Source organism: Ochlerotatus camptorhynchus, unplaced genomic scaffold, assembly GCF_037179485.1.
Source record: "Ochlerotatus camptorhynchus isolate MF236.1 unplaced genomic scaffold, CSIRO-AGI_Acam_v1.1 ptg000177l, whole genome shotgun sequence".
Classification (NCBI taxonomy): domain Eukaryota; kingdom Metazoa; phylum Arthropoda; class Insecta; order Diptera; family Culicidae; genus Ochlerotatus; species Ochlerotatus camptorhynchus.
This window is the reverse complement of record NW_027040667.1, coordinates 1,177,249-1,197,518: the sequence shown is the minus strand read 5'-3', so window position 1 is coordinate 1,197,518 and position 20,270 is coordinate 1,177,249. Positions and strand designations below refer to the sequence as shown.

At 39.0% G+C, this 20,270-nt stretch overlaps 1 protein-coding gene across 1 annotated transcript in view; it reads left to right on the top strand.

Annotated features, from left to right (window-relative positions):
- Window positions 1-20,270, top strand: part of LOC135701821 (neuropeptide SIFamide receptor-like) — a 614,024-nt gene that overhangs the window by 519,532 nt on the left and 74,222 nt on the right. The window lies entirely within an intron of this gene.

Genomic DNA, 20,270 nt, shown 5'->3' with positions numbered 1-20,270 from the left:
TACACGATCTCGCCAAAAAGCTAAAACTGTCGAAGAGTACCGTGTTTAGTGTTTGTAAATCGTTTGACCAGTGCTTAACTGTCGATCAGAAAGTTGGAAGTGGAACTGAAGTGGGCTGAAGGCCCCTTTTGGAAACTAACCAAAATCCTTAAAAATAAGCCAAGACACATTCCACCACTGACCCCACTGGATCGTTACGGTGACCCAGTAGTTCATCTGATAACTTCTGAAGAGAAGGCTGCTGCGATAGGTCAACACTTCGTCAGCTCCCATAATCTCGGACAAAACATCGTCAGTCCTCACGAAGCTGATTCCCAATATTTTTCCGAGGAATCCGAGATTACGGCTGACGAATTGTTGGCCTATATCAAATCATCTAAAAACATGAAGGCCCCAGGTTTCGACAACATCCTGAATCTGGAACTCAAACACTTGAGTTCCAGATTCTACAACCATCTGGCATTGATTTTTAATCTGTGCCTCCGACTTGGCTACTTCCCCTCGTGCTTGAATTCAGCTAAAGTCATACTCATCCGGAAGCCTGGGAAGGATCCGTCCTCTCCTTCAACTTATCGACCAATCAGCCTTCTCTCAGGGTTATCAAAACTGTTCAAAATAGCACTCTACCACCGGCTCCTAACATCTGCCGATGAAAACAAATTACTCGAGGAACAGTTTGGTTTTCGGAAAGGTCGTTCGACCGTCCACCAGCTGACTCGAATAACAAACATTCTCAGACGGAACAAGTATGTGTCGAAAACATCTGCCATGGCGTTGTTGGACGTTGAAAAAGCCTTCGACAATGTCTGGCATAATGGCCTGGTGTTCAAATTGCAGCAGTACGGTCTACCAATCTTCCTAGTGAAGATAATAAATAACTATCTATCGGGCAGGACGTTCCGAGTCTCTCTGAATGGGAACACATCGGATGCTTTCAACATCGGTGCCTATATGCCGGCTCGCCCTGATGTTGGATCGTTGTCTCTGTTCGCAGATGACAGATCCATCGTCTAAAAGGGTAGAACCATCGGAGCTCTGACTGCCAAACTTCAGAGAGGCCTGGACGTCCTGTCTGAATATTTCAACAGCTGGAAGATCCATATCAACGCGGAAAAGACACAGGTCATCATATTTCCACACTCTACATCTCCCAGACTTGTTCCGTCGGAGAATAATAAGATCTGCCTGAACGGCACAGTGGTGGAATGTTCGAAAGAGGTAGTCTACCTCGGCTTAACACTAGACAGCAAGCTGATTTTCAGGGATCACGTTGATAAAACGAAAACCAAGTGTAACATCCTGATAAGATCTCTGTATCCACTCATCAACAGGAGGTCTACTCTAGCCCTGAAAAATAAGCTTGCTGTATACAAACAAATCATCCTTCCCTTAATAGAGGACGGTATGCCAATCTGGGAGAGTTGAGCCAAATGCCGTCACCTCAAACTCCAAAGGATCCAGCACAAGATCTTTAGGATGATCCTAAACAGTCCCCCACGAACTAGAAATTCCGAGATCCACCTCCTGGCTGGAATTCAGTCATTAGAAGAACGAAGAGTTTTTATCCTGGAAAGGTTCAAAGACACCTGTCTGAGATCAACTCATCAGATCATACGTGATCTAGCACGTTAGGCTAAGTTATACTCTTAGTTAGGTCGGTTATCATTTCATTCAATTCAAATATAAAACACCCTGTCTGTTGACTAGTAAAAAAAACCCTGAATACGTAAATTATAATAACAAATTAAATAACGATAAAGAGCCTGATAGGCTAATCAATTAAAATGTTAAAACAATGTAAAATCATAATTTACAGAAATAAATGTTATTTTACTACTACTATGGGCGGAAGGCGTACAAAGTAAAAAAGGTGCCCAATCGTAATAATAATCAAGATTTCATTGCAAAAATTCGTGCTAAATAGCTTTTCAAACCGTTTTTGAAAAAAAAAATGTATCATAATGAACGACGAAAAATACGTGCTCGAAGACTTCCAACAGCTTCCGGGTTTGGTTTTTTATACTACAATGCAAAGGAATGCCGTTGCCAAGTGTTTCCGGACAAAGAAGCATTCGAAATTCCCCAAAAAGTATTTGATTTTGGCATGCCATATGTAACTGCCACCGAAAATCCAAAAGTTTCATCTCTACCAGCACTATCAACAAAGATTTTTTTTTTGTATTAATTTATTTGCACAGGCTCAATCGAATAAACTTTACAGAGCCAAGTTATCATTTGCGTTATACATAATAGATGTCTTAAAGCTAGAGTTAAAGGAATTGAACCGATTACTCGTGGTCGTCTCGAGGTTAGTAGAGATTTACAGTTTTATGGATGGGGAGAGGGAGAAGGAGGTTTGGGTTATGTTTTACGATACAAATATTTCATTATTCCTGAAACATGAACTTATTTCTATTCAATTTGGTATCCGCAGTGTAAGCATACAATTATTACAGAAAAAACATTAAAAAAAACCAAACGAACAAAACAAAAACTAAACACAAGGTTAGTCAAACTTACAATCTAAGGTTAATATTCTTTAAGTAAACATATATAAGTTTCATAAACTCCAGATCACGTCTACCCAAAATATTCCGAACTGGAACATTAGGTTGTCTACCTCGAGCCCGAAGGGAATCATACAACTCGGATCTGACTCCGCGATTCTCAGCACAAGACCAAATAATGTGATCTGCGTCCTGGTAACCTTTTCCACATTCACAGAGATTGATGTCCCCCAGCCCAACACGGAGCGTTTAACGAGTAGTGATTGGACATGAGGCGAATGAAGTCTCGACCCACATCCAACCCCTTGAACCAAGGACTCTTCGACACCTTAGGGATGATCGAATATAGCCATCGTCCCAAACTCCCTTCGCTCCATTTATTCTGCCAGCTGACGAGTGACTGTTGACGATAAATGAAGAAAAATTCGTCGTAGGCGATTTGTCGATCGTAAATATCGCCTTGCATAGCGCCCACCTTAGCAAGTGAGTCCGCCTTCTCATTGCCCGGAATCGAGATGGGACCCATGCAAAGGTGATGACAAAAGATCTTAAAGATAAAGCACTTAGAAGCTCTCGTATTTTCATGAGAAAATACGAGGAGTGCTTTACCGATAGAGCGAATAGCCTCGACAGAACTGAGACTATCCGTAAAAATAAAATAGTGATCTGGTGGACGTGAGGCGATCGTTTCTAGCGTATAGTATATAGCCGCCAGCTCAGCAATATACACAGAACAGGGAGCTTGAAGCATTCGAGAGGCGCTATGAAATACGTTATTAATACCAAAACCAGCGGACGCTTCTATTAATGATATCAACATAGATGTGTACGAGAAAGAATGTTTGGAAAGACCGGAAGCTTGGAAGCTTTATGCACTTTTCGAAAGTTCGGATGTTATACGGACTTATCGGATATTCTACGAACATTTCGAAAATTCTCTTAGAAGTTTTACGGACTTGGCTAGTTCTCCGAACTTCTCAGAAGATCTACGGACTTCTCGGAAGATCTACGGACTTCTCAGCAGATATACGGTCTTGGCGGAATTTTCAGATATTCTAAGGACAAGTCGTATATTCTACAGGCTTCCCGGATTGTCTGCACTGTACCAAAACCACCGTCTTCTGTTCGAATGAAACCTCAGACCATTCAATTCGAAACATCGAAATCGACTTTTCGATGATAGCTGCAACCGGATGACGGTTGTTTTGAAATCAAATGATTTTCCTCTCGAATACAGGATGAAAATTGTTATGAGAAGGGATAGGGGCCTTCAGTTGAAATACGTAATGCTCTCTGCAGAATGATTGTCATACTAAATGGAAATGCATATGCTATTGGGTCAGCCCCATAACGCAAATCATTCAAAACGATGATGTAAAAAATTTTATCGAACGTCATTTGCTGATCTTAGCAGACAAACGAGGTGGAAGCATAGCCATGGCTATCAGAGGTGGTACGAACATTGGTAAAGCGTGGAAACCGTAAATTGCCTATTTCGTGATGGAGGAAGTTTCCTCTGCCAACCACACTACCACCTTCAGTGTTTAAACATCGTTTGAGAACTCAAGTGCAGCATCCCGGCGTTGGCATAGGAAATAATGAATGATGTTAAAAGGTATTATTAAATGGGAACAGGTCAAGCTCGAACCAAGAACTTTGAATTTATTAGACCTGCATGTTCACCACTCGTCTGTCATTACTCTGAAAGATTTGTAGGCTAAAGGCGTATAAGAAGCGTTCATCGTTTTCGTTTCCAGACATATTGCAGGTACCCCTGAGCAAGTCGTCAGACTCCCTGAAGAATGTTATCGTAAATCCATAAATTGAATTTGGCATTCGATGGCTGTTAATTAAACCCACCGTCTTCGTTTTAATGATACCGCGCCATAACTGATTAAACTATTTAATTCAAGATAATTATAATTACTGTGAGAACCACCAGTACCGATAGAGATCCGAAACGTTGTAACGATGTTTTCGGCAACAATTTAAAAAAAAAGTCGAATATACAGCTATACAATATTCTGTTTTGAATTGAAATTTAAAATGTGTCATTTTGACAGCCACCAGAGTGAAAGCTGTTGTAACCTGGCGCAATTTATTCGCGGCGGCAGTAGTAGTGAATAAATCGAGTTTGTCGTGGCAGCTAAATTCGCGCAGGTATCCACACCTGAGCGGCAGTTTCGCCGCTGTGTCACCATCGTGTGAAATTGATTCGTTTGTTGATTTGTTGGCTCACGACAGATCTTGGCCACATCCAGAATGGTACCCGGATGGTACCAGGGCCATGTTAACGTTAACTGGGACCCAGGGCCAAACATATGTGGAGACTCATCGAGGGCAACAAAGTCAATTTTTACAGCATTTAATCCTGTCCAACAATTCAACAAAACCAACTGTTCAGCAATTTGTATCACGTCTTTCAGATATTCTCTCCTATTCCAAAGATTCAGGTGACCAGAGTTCTCCATTTATTTCTCTCGATATTTTTTAAGACATCAGAATGATCAGGTAAGATACCTGAATATTCAAATCTTTTCACTCAGATTTTCCCACATATCATACCAGGTGGCATCAGGTATTATTTCGAAGATTTACAACTGTCCTACAATTAAAATAACACTTCAGATATTTTTATTTGATTCCATTCTATTTCTATCTATCTATCCAAATCACTTCTCGCATATTTTCTCATATGATACCAGCTAGCTCAAAAATCATTCCAAAGACTTTCAAGTGACCGAAGATCTTCATATGTCATACAATTCAATTCATGTTTCTAAGATTTTCTGTTATGCTTCTAAGTTGCTCAGGAATTATCCCAAAGCCCATCAGGCGATCAAAGAAATTATCCAACATTTCTTGGATTTTCTCTCGTGATTCCAGGTGGCTCGCAAAATATTCTGCCTATTATTCTGAAGATCTCTAATTGTTAAATAAAACAAATAATGTCTCTAAGATAATCTCGCAAGAAAGACGGTCGATGGGAAATGATCAAGGACCTGCATAAAGTTTTCTGGATAATTTGATCTTTGACTGCTGAATTGAAGATCTATAACTGTTCAATAATGGTAAGCGTGACTGCTTTCTCACCCGAATGGCTCTGGGTTCAATCCCAGCCGAGGTCGGTGGGATTGTTCTGAGTCATGGAAGGGAAATAAATCCGTTGGTCCCGGCCCATGTGTGTTGAATGGGTGCGATATCCTACGCAGGTGTGGAAGCTGCCTTCCTGCACATTCGATTGCCGTCAATGGGTGACAATCGATGTCCGTCGGTGATTGGCACTAGACTGCGGAACAGTGACCAACGTTAAATAAAGGAAAAAAAGTTCAATAAAGCATGTCTGTTCGATATTCTCTTATCACAGCAGGTTGATCAGGAATTATTCCAGAGACCATCAGGTGATCAAAAATCTGCATCATGTTCTCTATATGTTTTGTCTAGACTCTAGAGGTTGATAAGGTTTTATTCTGGAGGTCTTCACTTCTGGTTGAGAGCAGGTTGATTAAGAATCATTCCAAATATGTGCAATTGATAAATGATCGCCATAAAGTCCTCCGGATAATTATTCAAGACTACTAGTTTATCAGGTTTTATTTGGTAGGTCTGCAACTATTCTGTATTTAAAGCCATTATTCTAAGATATTTCTTTCAGAAAACAGGTTCATCCTGAATTATTCCTACAACATTCAATTGATCAAAGAACTGCCTAAAGTTTTCTGGAAAATTTGTCACGACATCAGGTTGATGAGAAATTATTTCAAAGAATTTCAGTTAATCATTGATCTCCAAAAAAATCTTTGGTTATTTTATCAAGATTTCTCGTTGATCTTTTATTATTCTGGAGATCTCCAAAATAGAAAGATAGTTAGGAAATATTCCAAAACCTTCGATGGATAAAATTACTCCACATTGTTTTCAGGATCATTTATCATTACTTCAGGTTGATAAGAAATTATTTTAAGATCTCCAATGCTTCAATTGATCAAATTATGTCTCTGAGACATTTTTCAAAATAATAGGATAGTTCTTGCGCTGGACGTTTGAAGCATCTGTCCGATTTAAAAAATGCAGTTCATTTGATTGCAATTTGAGATAACACGATCAAAAATATGGACGAAAAAAATTGCACCGAATTGTGTGACTGAGTGTATGTTATATTTCAATCTCATTCCAGCCATAATAATTTAAATTGAATCTTTGCTGTGTAATGAAGACTTTTGCCTCCAATTTGCCCAATGTTTAAAGCAACAAACTACTCTGGAAGCAGCGAGTTCAATTGCAGGTCCAGACGAGGTTTTTTTTAGTAAAACATAGTCTTGGTTTTCCTGAACACAATATACAAATTCATGCAGTGGTAGGCCTAGGAGCGTCTGCTGGAGTTATGATCACAAATATCACCAAATTTGTATTCGCTATTTGCGAAGTGAGCCAACAGCTAAATATCGCCCCAGTTCTCAAATCCGCATATACACAAGCAATATGATTTATCATCCGTCAAAGAAGTTACTTTTCTGCGCAATCGAATCCCGTAGAATCTATATATGTCTATTATAATACCATCTGTTAGCTCGATTAGTTTAAACATCGTTCAGGAAAAATATCACCGCTCGTTTATCAACAACCGCATATCCTGATGATACCACATAAAGCCGATTATGGATGCCACTTTTCAGATCCCCCCCCCCCCCTTCCATGCATGTCCCGGAACGCTCGGTGGCCGCCTTACTGCCTAAAAGCATGGGACACGCGCTACTCTGGCAGCACATACATATGTTGTAGGTTACGTTCGCCGGTGCCCCCGCCGCAGCCGCTGTCGTCATCATGAATCCCGTCATATCAGGAAGCACCGGAAGCGTTTCCCACTCTCTGTCGATTGGGATTTATGCATAGTCATCGTTCGTGCTGCGATCTAATCGTTTCCTTCGACACATTCGAGGTCACCCGGCAACGGCTACAGTACTAGTAGGTAGTAGTAGTGCTCCTCGTGGTGGTAGTATAGAAGTACCACTCTTCGACTCCACGTTCTGCTCGTGCCCCGGTAGGTGTACACAGAATCCAGAATTTCGATGCTTGAAAGTCATCATCATCTTCGTCCTGTTTGCATCTCGCAGCTCGTTCGTTCGTTGCTAACACGTGCAGCAACGGAATGCAGTGTGTACCTAGTGCATACATCAGGAGCAATCGTGTTCGATGAATAAGGGGCTTGCAATTTAGCGTCACTTTTATTCATTGAAGGATTCTTATGCAAATTACTTCACGCACAGAACGGACATCGACGACAGTCTACAGGGAATGCTAATTTTGAAACGGCAAAGCCTGAGGCCCAATCGATTAGCACGAGAATTTGCGCAAAATTTCTACCATGTATACTTAAATGAAAACATAACCCGTTCCTATGGTAATTGCAACAACTTTAGGGCCCATCATAGACCACCAAGCTGAAAGTGGAATGTCTCTCTCTCTCTCACACACACACACACACACACACACCATAATTTTCCAGGACAAGCCATAAATATTTTCTAAATGCAGCCACAATGCAATCTAACTAGAATTATTACACAACTTTGAACAACGCATCAACAAGCGTGGGACGATGATGCTAACGGATGACGGTATAGTAAACATGTGCAACGTAGGAAATTGAAAACATTTTTCTATTCTTTTTTTATTCTCTACCATCCACTGTTGCTGTTGATGCACAGATGTGTGTCGATGCAAATGCAATAAATTTAAATTATACCACATTTGATGAAGCTCAAGAGGATTGGCTCTCGTCCGGCCGTTCAATTGTTTCGGGTCGAAATGCCCTTTCATCAACGAAAGCCTGAGGCATCAATCACCCGGATTAGGTGATAGATTGTCGCACAGCACAGTTCAAGGTTAAAAGGACTGCCTGTAAGCAATCAGGTAAAATTGGACATTTGATAGAATTAAGAAAGGAATTTCGTTCATAGAGCCTGGCATAAAATATGATGCTGCAAAATTAATGCTCAAGTTATACTAGCTCGTGCCTTTGGCTGAGAGTATGGGTGATTTACCGAATGATCATACAAGTAAATTATTTTCGGAATGCCACACATAATATAAAGTCTGGAACGCGCAAAAATTGGTCAATTTCAAATTGGTGTATTTCTGTTAAAAATGCATTAAAAAAAACCTGAAATCTGGATCAACAATAGAAAAGGGCCCATCAGCATTTATAAACAAACCGTTCCAAAGCCAATTCCTCACAAATCGAAGGCCGCCCACACAAACCAACACCAGCATCGTGTAGATAGAAGTTTCCCCTATCCGATGATGGTGTTGGCACAGACAAACAGACATAACACATTGAATATTTCTCACTGTAAAACATCGTCGCTAAAACATTACCGCCATCTGTTGAGTACACTGTGGTGGGCACTACGCTGAACAGATGGCGGTAGTGTGTAAACGTCAAACGCAAGGGAATTGACTATGCGCGCCACAGGTAGCGGTACTACCAACTACGATACTTTTAAATTGTCTGTTAAATGCTTGTTCGATGAACAACTTTCAAGTGTTATGTCTGTTTGTCTGTGGTGTTGGTTTGCGTGAGTGGCCTTCGATTTGTGAGGAATGGGCTTTGGAACACTTTGTTTACAAATGCTGATGGGCCCTTTTCTATTGTTGATCCAGAAATGCTGCATTTGGAAGTTGAGTGTACACACAATGGTTGCTATGATGAGTTTTCACCGTTTGCTCTCCAGTTTTGAGAGGACGTCCAAGCAAGAGGAGCAGCGTGTCAAAATTTTGCACGCGCCGCAATAGAATCCGACGTTCTCACACGCCAAGTTGGCCAAATCGACCGCGACAAACGTTTTAAAAGTGTTCGGAGAGCGTCTGTCGACCGCCAGGAAGCCTGGAAATGGAGGCAATCGTAATCCGGACATGGCAGCGACGACGAAGAAGGTGGCGGTGAAATATAAGCGGAATCCTAATCTCTAATCAGCAGGCCAAGAAACGAGCCGGCTTGTCGACGTTCAGAAGGTGAAGGTGGCGAATCGAGATTACAAACAAAACACGTCGGCAAAGCAGCGGTCCCGAAAGCTGTATACGAATCTGCTCACAAAGTTCGACTGTGTCGTCATGGACGACGAAACTTATGTGAAGGCGGATTTCAAGCAGCTTCCGCATCAGGAAAAGGGACGGTGGCTGAAATTTTCAAAACCATCAAACTATCGAAGCTCCCGAAAAAATATCTCGTCTGGCAGGCCATATGCACTAGACTGCCAATGAATGTATGGGAAAAATTTGACCATCAATTTTCGCTAACAAACCATATACAAAATGTTTATTGCCTCGAGAAATGACTCTATGCAAAATTTGAGCTCAATCGGACATGATTTGGGGGTGGCGCAAACGCGTCAAAGTTTGACTTTTTTCACTCTCGAAAATCTCCCAAGGAAATTTCGGAAATCAAAATTTTTGTTTTGATGCCAAATGTCTTAAAAATGCATGAAACGTCGAGATTTGGTGTTATCTCGAAAATTTTTTTTTTTTTTTCAAAAATCGACTTTCTGGGACCTAAATTTTTTTTCATGAGTTCTATATGGAATATAGAAGGCTTCTAAAACTGTTCACAATTGTCTCCAACCTGCTTATATATCGAATTAAACCACCATTTAGGATCTAATACGAAATAATTCACTAGGGTGGTCCAATTATTCTTCATTAGGGTGGTCCAAAAATCAAAATAGGTATGTAAAAACCATTGCTTTTTACCAAACGCATGTATCTGAAAATATCATCATGTTGTGTTTTGGAATTTTTAAGAATCCAAACATCAAAACATTTGATGATATTACTTTTAAGTATCTGAGACCACGTAAAATAGAAGCATAGACAGACATAAATCATAGAATAATTCCGAAAATTGTACAGGACAACCGTTAGTGCTGTTAAGTTAACAGTACAATCTGACGAAAGTACAATGACTTTTTAACATATCCACCTAATACGGGACAACCCTTTATATGTGTTTCTTTTAAATTCCTACCCTATAGAGGTGCCAAAAAAGTACCCGCATAAAGCATATTGTTTATCTGGCTTCCTTTTGGGTATTAATTAAAAAACACACACTAACAGTGTTCTCCTACAGGCTTGCAACGGTCTCAAGTGCTTATTTCTACGTAAACTTTTCTACCTTGGCTTTTTCTACCTATGCTTTAGTGTAAAAAAGGATGCGATCTGAGGATGTATGATCAATCAGTAGTGCGTTTGAAGAAGACAACAAGCAGAGAACTGATAGAGAATAGTACGACAGTTTGTTAAAAATGGTTGACATTTGGCTAGTTGGAGAATATCTGCCGTCGTTAACAGAATAACTTGCCGACGTATAGTGAAGTTTTTCGTAAATATATGTTTCATTTGCGTGCTAAAAAAAAAGAAGTTGTAAGCTTAGTGCCTTCCTAACAATAAAGGAATTAAAGGATGCTTGGAAGAAAAAAAAACTTAACACATTTGGTAAATGACATAAGCATAAAGAAAAAACTGTTGCTATTTTTCAATACCTGGAAAGCCTTATTAAAATGCAAACTTAGAATGGCTAAGAAAGACGTCGAAAAAAGGAACACATTTCATAGATCATTGCGGAGTTTGTTTGATATCGGGAAGAATTTTAAGGCAAAAACCCGTGAAGAAAAGCAGGCGATGCAATATTTGCAAAAACAGCGGGAACAAGCTCATCTTGAAGAAGAAACTGAGGTTCTCCCTACCAATGAAACCATTTCGTGTAGCGATTTTGAGGAAGAAGGGTCAAGCCAAAGACCGGATCAAATTTGTAGTGCAACCTCAATTGAAACATCATCACAAAACGACAGCCAGGCTGGGTCAGTGTACTCGCCTAGTACATCCGAAAGAGCTTCTCCAAAAACAGGTACGTTGTGATGTTTTACTAATGTTTTTTTTTCTTTTAGATTATACACCTATTACCATCCATATTAATATATTTTGAACGTTCTAGGTTCTCCAAAACCAGCTTTGACACGTAAATCGCAACTGATACGAGTTTTTACAGTTGAGGTAGCTGCTGCATTGGACCGCTGTAAACTGAGTGATCGAAATGCTTTAGGGCACGATGTTTCATCATTATTGTTGAACAAGGAATCTGTCAGAATCGCCAGAGCAGGAATTCGCTTACAAATGCAACATGATTTAAAAGCGTCGTTTAAGCCAGATATAAATTTAACAGTACATTGGGATTCTAAGCTGTTACCTAACATATTACCATCCAAAGCTCTACCAAAAACCGAGCGCTTGGCCATAGTTGTATCAGGCGAAGGCATTAGCAAATTATTGGCTGTTCCACCCATCGAAAACTCTACGGGGGCACAACAAGCAGAAGCGGTGTACAATGCAGTCGTCGAATGGGGGCTTGCGGACAGGTATGATCTTAAATCTTGCATGTTCACCTCAGAATTCTGACTATTTTATCGTTTGTTTTCAGAATTATGTTTACATCTTTTGATACTACTGCATCAAACACCGGTAGAAAAAAAGATGAGTGTCAGTACCTGGACAAATTGTTTAAGAGGCAGCTTATAGGAATCCCTTGTAGACACCACATACATGAACTGCTACTTGGCAAAGCTTTTAAAATTCTGAAATTTGAAACGTCAAAGTTTCCAAATGTGGAGATTTTTAAGGAATTCCAATCAAAATGGCACATTTTGGAAAAGACTTCATACCACTCAGGTATAGATGATGATTTTTTTAAAATAGCTATTTCGGAAATAGAAAGATTGGCGTTATTGGAGTTTTATGAAAAACAAATTAGAGAGCAACACCACCGTGGTGATTACCGAGAGGTTCTACAACTTGCCATTTTATATTTGGGTGGAAAAATCGATGAAAAATTACAAATAAGAGCTCCTGGTGCGTTCCACAATGCAAAGTGGATGGCCAAAATCATTTATTCTTTGAAAATGTTTATTCTTCGGCATGAATTTGCTTTACCAGATAAAAGTAAAAATCAACTAGCTCGATTTTGTGTATTCATTGTAAAAATGTATTTGAAAAGTTGGTTTCTTTCTCCGTGTGCTGCGATGGCACCCAACAACGATCTGAAGCTGTTAAAAATATTGAAGGAATATGAAACTGTTGATGAAGACGTTGCGAAAGCAGTACATAAAGGAATTTTAACTCCCTTGCAATATTTGGACAACAGCCTTATCGAACTATGTCTGTTCGACGAAAATGTAGACCTCCCGGTTAAGAAAAAGGTCATCGAAGCCTTACTTCTATCAGGTAAATGCTTTAATTGATACATTTGCATTTAATTTTCTAATGAATTTTTTTTTACAGATACTCATAAAAACATTACAGCCTGAACAACACTCGTTTGTACAAGGCAGCAGTGGTATTGAAAACTTATTCAAAGCTCTCCAAATTCCGAAGTCGTTGCTGAATGTCGATATGGAGCAGTGGAGTAGTTCCATCGAGTTTAAAAATGCCAAAAGACGGGTTCAATGCTTGGAAGTAGTTAATGATAATGCAGAGCGTGGTATAGCATTGATTAAAACATACGATTCAAAACTATCAACGGATGAAGATCAAAAACAGTGCATTTTACAATTAGTTGAAGATCATCGAAAAAAGTATAAAAGTACCAGGAAATCTGATTTGGTGTAGCTAATAAGGAAATATATGACAAAGTATAAAACAAGTATTTTTTTCTTTTCAGGCAAATGTTCCTCTTGTGTAAAACTCATGTTTCCAAAAAAAAAAAAAGATTAACGCAATTCAAGATATTTTTACAATTTATTTTAGGAATTTCTGCTGAAAAGTTGTGGTTTTTCATATATTTTTGAATTTTTGGACCACCCTAATGAAGAATAATTGGACCACCCTGATGAATTATTTCGTATTAGATCCTAAATGGTGTTTTAATTCGATATATAAGCAGGTTGGAGACAATTGTGAACAATTTTAGAAGCCGACTCATCAATCTTCTATATTCCATATAGTACTCATGAAAAAAATTTAAGTCCCAGAAAGTCGATTTTTGAAAAAAAAAAAATTTTCGAGTTAACACCAAATCTCGACGTTTCATGCATTTTCAAGACATTTGGCATCAAATGATTTCCGAAATTTCCTTGGGAGATTTTCGAGAGTGAAAAAAGTCAAACTTTGACGCGTTTGCGCCACCCCTAAATCATGTCCGATTGAGCTCAAATTTTGCATAGGGTCATTTCTCGAGGCAATAAACATTTTGTATATGGTTTGTTAGCGAAATTAAAAATTACTATTTTCGCTGGCAGTCTAATATGCACGTGTGGTCTAAAAAGCGGAATTTTCATTACTACGGGAACCATCAATCAAGAGCACTGATGGAAATCAAGCGAGCATGATCCGATTTCCAGTTTGTCGTAAATAGTCCTCTCCAGGCGGGTTCGTATTGGTGCGATTTGCGTGTGTATCTAGTATCATGTAGACAAAACGTCCAATGTAACACTAATTGATTATGTCATTGAGAAAAATCATCCAATGTAACATGTCCGATGTACAGCTCGACTTGTCAAAACGTCCTATGTGGTTTTTTCTATGTTGTAGCATGAAATTCAAAGTAAAATTGTGATTTTACCGTTTCTTCTGAATTTTCAACGTTAATATACACTGAATACATTAAAAATAGTATTGCAAAATTTGTTGTTTTCAAACAGTTAAAATAATAATCTGTCGAACTTCAACTTCGATTTTCTCAAAATGGTGGATATGTTACATTGGTTTATTTGAAAAGTGACGCGAGAACTGTCATTCTAAAGTAAAAATAAACAACAAAACGAAAACAAACTGTCATTCTAAAGTAAGAATAAACAACAAAACGAAAACAAGCCGGCACCGGTGGCAAGCGTGACTGCTTTCTAACACCCCAAGGGGGTGGGTTCAATCCCAGTCGAGGTCGGTGGGATTTTTCGGAGGCATAAAAATCTCTGGTCACGTCTTCCTTCGGAAGGGAAGTGAAGCCGTTGGTCCCGACCCATGAGTGTTGTTGAATGGGTGCGATATCCTACGCAGGTGTGGAAGCTGCCTTCCTGCACATTCGATTGCCGTCAATGGATGTTTTTTTTCTGTTTACCTATTTTGACGTTTACCAGTGGGTCGATTTGTTGACATACCACGACCAAAATCAAAACAAAAACATCAGACGTAAACAATAACAATGCCTCGAGCGCGTTCGAGTGGCCCGCCAGGAACTGTCATCAAGACGTCACGTAAAATAGCTAATACGCTAGTGTGTGTAAAATTATGTTATTAGTGTAGTGTTCATGAGATCCTGCTTGGAGAACTCAATACGTTATCGCGTAGGCAACTCACAGAGAAGTGAGTTACTCTTTTCGCTCATTATATCCACAAATCGCAACATGTGCTTATTTCACGAGACGAGAGTGAGTGTCTCTCTGTGAGTAGCATTCTTTGGCAGTTTGGGGTTACCGAGCAATAGCAAATTTGTTTATTTCCAGGTTGGTGCCAGTTCCAACCCAGTGCAAACCCGAACTTTTTGTCAGCGCGAAAGTCGACCCGTGCCAGGTTATAAAAACAAACGATCAAACTGACGTTTGCTAAAAAACAAGCCGACCCTAACTTGTTACCCAATCCAGGTTGGAACGGTATAATAAACAAATTCGCTATAAGCAAGCATCAGCAGATAGGGGCTGACCATCGGTAGGGGGAGAACAGTCCATAATGAACCCCCGGGTTGAAATGGCGCCGTGCGGGTTTTCGTTGCTTTCCCATTACTAATTCTGGAAAGATCATGTGCCAGAATGTTTGTTCAAGCACTGAACTAGCAATGTTGATTGTTTAATTCACGAATTGACAATCGGAAAGCTATGAAAAACAGCGCAGGGCCATTTTACCCTAGATGTGCGTTTTGAACCATCCTACCCTAACTTTTAACACGAAGGCTGAAACGGGGCAAACAAGTCGACTCTTTCTTTCTCTCGGTTTCAAATGCAGCAACAGAGGTGACGTAACGTCTGTTGCTGTATTAGATCACGATGAGAATGAAAGAGTCGACTAGTTTCTTTGCACCTCACCTCACTATTTACAGCGCACATCTGGCTCGGTAGTTCATCGGATAGTTCTGTCAACACAGTGAATTGTCCCTTTCTTTTTCACTCATGCGTGTTTCCTAATTCACAGACTGAAAAAAGCAAAAAAAAATCACGATCATTATGGCAATGATCATGATCTGATCAGGGTTGTTCATCAGTTGTACATAATCCGAACAACTTCTTGTACTCAGCTGTACGCATTAAGATCTTTAGTTTGTAGCGTGCACGCACAACAAGCCTTGCGTAGTAGGGTTAACTACCCCATTTCCGGCCTATTAAGCACAACCCGCACTTAGTCTTTCTTAATCTAGCGTAGTTTAGCACCAAACGGAATGTTATTACTGATGGCTTCCAAATTTATTTACCTTTCCGTACGTACCGTAAGATTTGATAAAGTGAAACAAATTGTTGAGATATTATTAAAAGTCCAACAATGCTTCTTGACGCTAAAGTTGGCATACGGTTTCTAAACTCGGCCTAACACATTGAAACGCCATTGAAACGCCAATGAATTTACTTCGGCCTATCGAATGAAGTTAAAGATGGATTCGGTTGGAGCGCTTCATTTGTATTTGAAAATATGGGGTGCAAACATTCAAATCACGCGTTTTTATTGACTTCGTTCGGTAGCATTTGAACTAAAGTATCGTACCATATGCATAATTTACATGTTAACGCCGAAATCATGGATTTATTTGATGTTTTCTGCTTGATAGGCCCAAAATGGGCGCTTAGGCCGAAGTAGTTCCTACCCTATGATGTTGTTATCGTCTTGCTCTCTTGAGATCTTGGTAACTTACTGTTCGATATGCTCTCTGCGTATTAGTGTTAATAGTCAGAGTTCATCGTTAGCTTATGATGATGCCAAAAAATCTTGCAGCAGTTGTGTGCGTATTCATTGATCGCTAGAAGCGATTTTTTGACATCACTATACACGACTTTTTTACCAAGGAAGTGTTTAGAGATGACTTTTTTAAGAAGGAAGTGGTTAAAGATGAGGGTTTTTTTTTTATTTATCATCGTTGCGTATATATTTTTAAATTTATAATCATGTTCTGAATGCGGGATAAATTGGCGTTAGATGGTCTGTGTATTGTTAGCTATGTATATATTTGAGTTGATAAAAAACTTCCGAACAAACTTTATGGACGGATAAGATGTAATCTCAGTGATTTGAAATAAAGAGTAAGTACTACCTGAAATTCACATGTTGAACAAACTTACACACAACAAAAAATCCATTATTCTCTGTTCTTTAATCAAACATATCAATATCGTCCAAGGACCATTATTGAAATTTCAGCTTCTTTCGGACTTCGGATCCACAAATGCTAGATTAGACCATAACCGAAAACTTGAGGTTGTACTATGGTGTTAGGTGTGCCTATACTAGCATTAAAACATTATAGGGTAAATTATGGCTTCGGCACCCATTGACTGTTTTCGTCAACCGAAATTGAAACGTTTATTTCACTGTATTTTCCCATCAAAACTCTTCGCTGAATGTATTAAGCCGATTCCTTACCTTTTCAGCTTAAATCTGATTACATTTTTACGACTGTGAATATCTGTTATACCATATTTTTCTTTAAATGAAATATACATACTACAAAATACGGCTGATTTCGAGTTGCCGATAATAGAACAGCTGGTTAACACGTAGTTCAAATGGAAAGGGTGCCGAAGAAAAAGAGACTGCCGACAATAGTCACTCTCACCTGAGAAGTTTGGAGCGTTGTAAAAACATGTTCAACCCGTTTTGATCAATTCTGTCGATTGGAATTGGTAGAATAGCAAGCAGCAGATAAATGTCAACAAATAAACCTGTCATGTATGTGTGTGACGCTGAGAAATCGCTAATAGAAGTTCGGACGCTGCTTAGATTGACGAGAATACGTAAATTCCCCTATCAAGAAGACGGGCAACTCTTCTATTTTCTTATACGAACGCTATGAGACAGGTACAATCGCGTCATCTGCCGCTAAAATTGTATTCAACTGAGAACCCGGACAAAGTTATCGACGGTAAGCTTGGTCTGATGAAAACATGCGCACACTTTGTTTTTTTTTTTTTCTCAGCTGAGGAGGACATTATGTTGCTTATGCAGTTAGCATCAATAACTGGAAGCGGATCGCCTAAGAGAGAATTAGTAGAGAAATAATGTTCTGTTCAGTGTAGATTATACGAAAAATGTAAAAAAAAACGTTAAGTACTTACTATTCACACCGGAGATCCGGGACCACTCAACCTAAATGGCCGCAATGTTTGAGGATGACAGCTCAGTTGACAGTAAATAATTTGCAAACTTTTTACAGTTTTGCAGCATTGAAGGCATTTACAGTTTCGATCAGCAATTTTTATTTACAGTTTTCGGTAAACTTCTGTAATTACAGAAACTCATTATTTTTCATTACGGAAAGGTGGTAAAACAACACATTCTACAAAACATTCGGTAAAACATAAATTTTAAAGGGGGCGACCCCGACGTAGTGGTTAACATCCATACCTCTCACGCCAAAGTCACGAGTTCAAATCTCACCCCCGGACAAGTCACGAATGACCCAAGACTATAATAAAAAAAAAAAAAAATTACAAAACAAATGCAGCAAAAAAAAAGTACCGAACAAAATTTAAGATATTTGGTGTGTATATCACCAGGTATAAATGCAAAATGCATAATTTTTGAAAACATAATTTTGGTCACAGACACTCGTAATTTTGTCATCGTGTTCTGCCAAGTCCTCATCTCACTTGCTCTGGAAAACGTAGATGGAAACTAAAGAGCCTGAATTTATAAAGAGGCGACATCTTATCCATTTGACAGGTCTTCTGCTTTGACTATGGCTATGGCTTTGACAGACAATCGATTGTTCCAATTCTGACATGTCGTCTCTTTGTAAATTCAGGCTCTTTAATGGATACCATCAATCCTCGAATCACGTCAAAGTGTGGTGATTCACATCAACGACCTATCGGAATTGAACGAGACACTTATTGCTTTCTACATTCCTGTTGGATTTTGATTTTGTTAGCGACAAGACAACTAAAGGGTGTCCCACATCAAATTGCATCACGATAAAAGCGCTGTAGAAAATTACCCATTGGGTATTTTCTCTTGAAAATTTGGATAGAAGTAGTTTAGAGTGTATTGTTTACAGTGTATTTTTTCGCTGTCAATTTTTCGAAAGTTGGATATTTAATCTCCCAAACGCGATCAATAGTCTCATTATCAATTACAACAGAGACGTTCTCATTTAATCGATTCCGCAAAATTACCATTAATTTAGTTTTACTTGTATTCAATTTCAACTGCTTATACTTCAACCATCTACTTAGAGAACGCAAATCTTCATTCAAGTGTAAAACGGCATCATCTAAATCCTTAGCTGCAATGAATAACACAGTATCATCTGCAAAAAGATTAATGTCGTAAAATAGTAAAACACGTCGCAAGCCATTAATCTACATCATAATTAACAGGGGCCCTAATACCACAAACGAAGTGACAGACGACTTACTGGCGAAGAAATCCATTAAAATAATGTGGTTCACTGTAATAGAATTTTCTTGGAAGCTTGTGCCATCATCCACCAGATGGGTTAGTTTTTTTGTTTTAATTTGAACAAAGTTGATTTTGTGTACAATGATTCTTTGGCAGTGTGCAAAGAGTGCGTATCATTTTGTCATTTTTTTATGCATTTCAGTTTTGGGTAGAGTGAAAGAGATAGAACCAAAATATTCTAGTACATTTGGTGAAAATGCTAGTTCAATCCAATAGTAGTGCTGCCATGTGGTACAATCCAGTAGTAGTGGTGTTGCCATGTGGTACACTGAAAAATTGCAATAGAAGGTTAGTCACCAAAGTTTTCGAGCCGCTCCGTCTGTCACTTCGTTTGTGCTAATACACTTCCAAAATCATTTTTCAAACATTTTAAACAACACTACTTGAGCAATAAAAAGGATCACAGAAAAATAAATTTGGAAGCAACTCAGGAAGATAAGAACGAATGTAGTACACATGGATCCGAACAAACCGAAGCACTGACATCACAGCTTAACAGTCATATTCAGGTTCAGGCGCAATTCGAGTATTGGTTCTAACCTTAAATGGCTGGGCATCAATGTGTTACCGCGAAAAACAGTGTTTGAAGTTGTTACAACATGCCAATCGCCGATTTACTTTCTGTCGAAGGCCAAAGGATTTTCAGGAAAATGTTTGTAATGCATCAATTATGTCATGCAAAATTGAGGAAATATTCACCATCCTCCACTTATTTCTTATACTTAGGTGATGACAAATAGTTAAAATTTCAACTTCGAAAGTATTAAGAATCACCGCTTGTATTTGACACAATACTAGAAAAATCTTACACCGTACAGCACAAACGAAGTGACAGACGGAGCGGCTCGAAAACTTTGGTGACTAACCTGCTATTTCAATTTTTCAGTGTACCACATGGCAACACCACTACTACTGGATTGTACCACATGGCAACACTACTACTAGATTGTACTAGCATTTTCACCAAATGTATTAGAATGATTTTACGGTTTAGCGACTTTGCAGTCAATTTAATTGTTTATAGGAAAGTTTGAACATACTGAGAGGTAAGCACATATCATCGGTAAGAGACATGTGTGTGAGAAAATTTGCGAAAAAATCTAAGGGCACCGGTGGGAT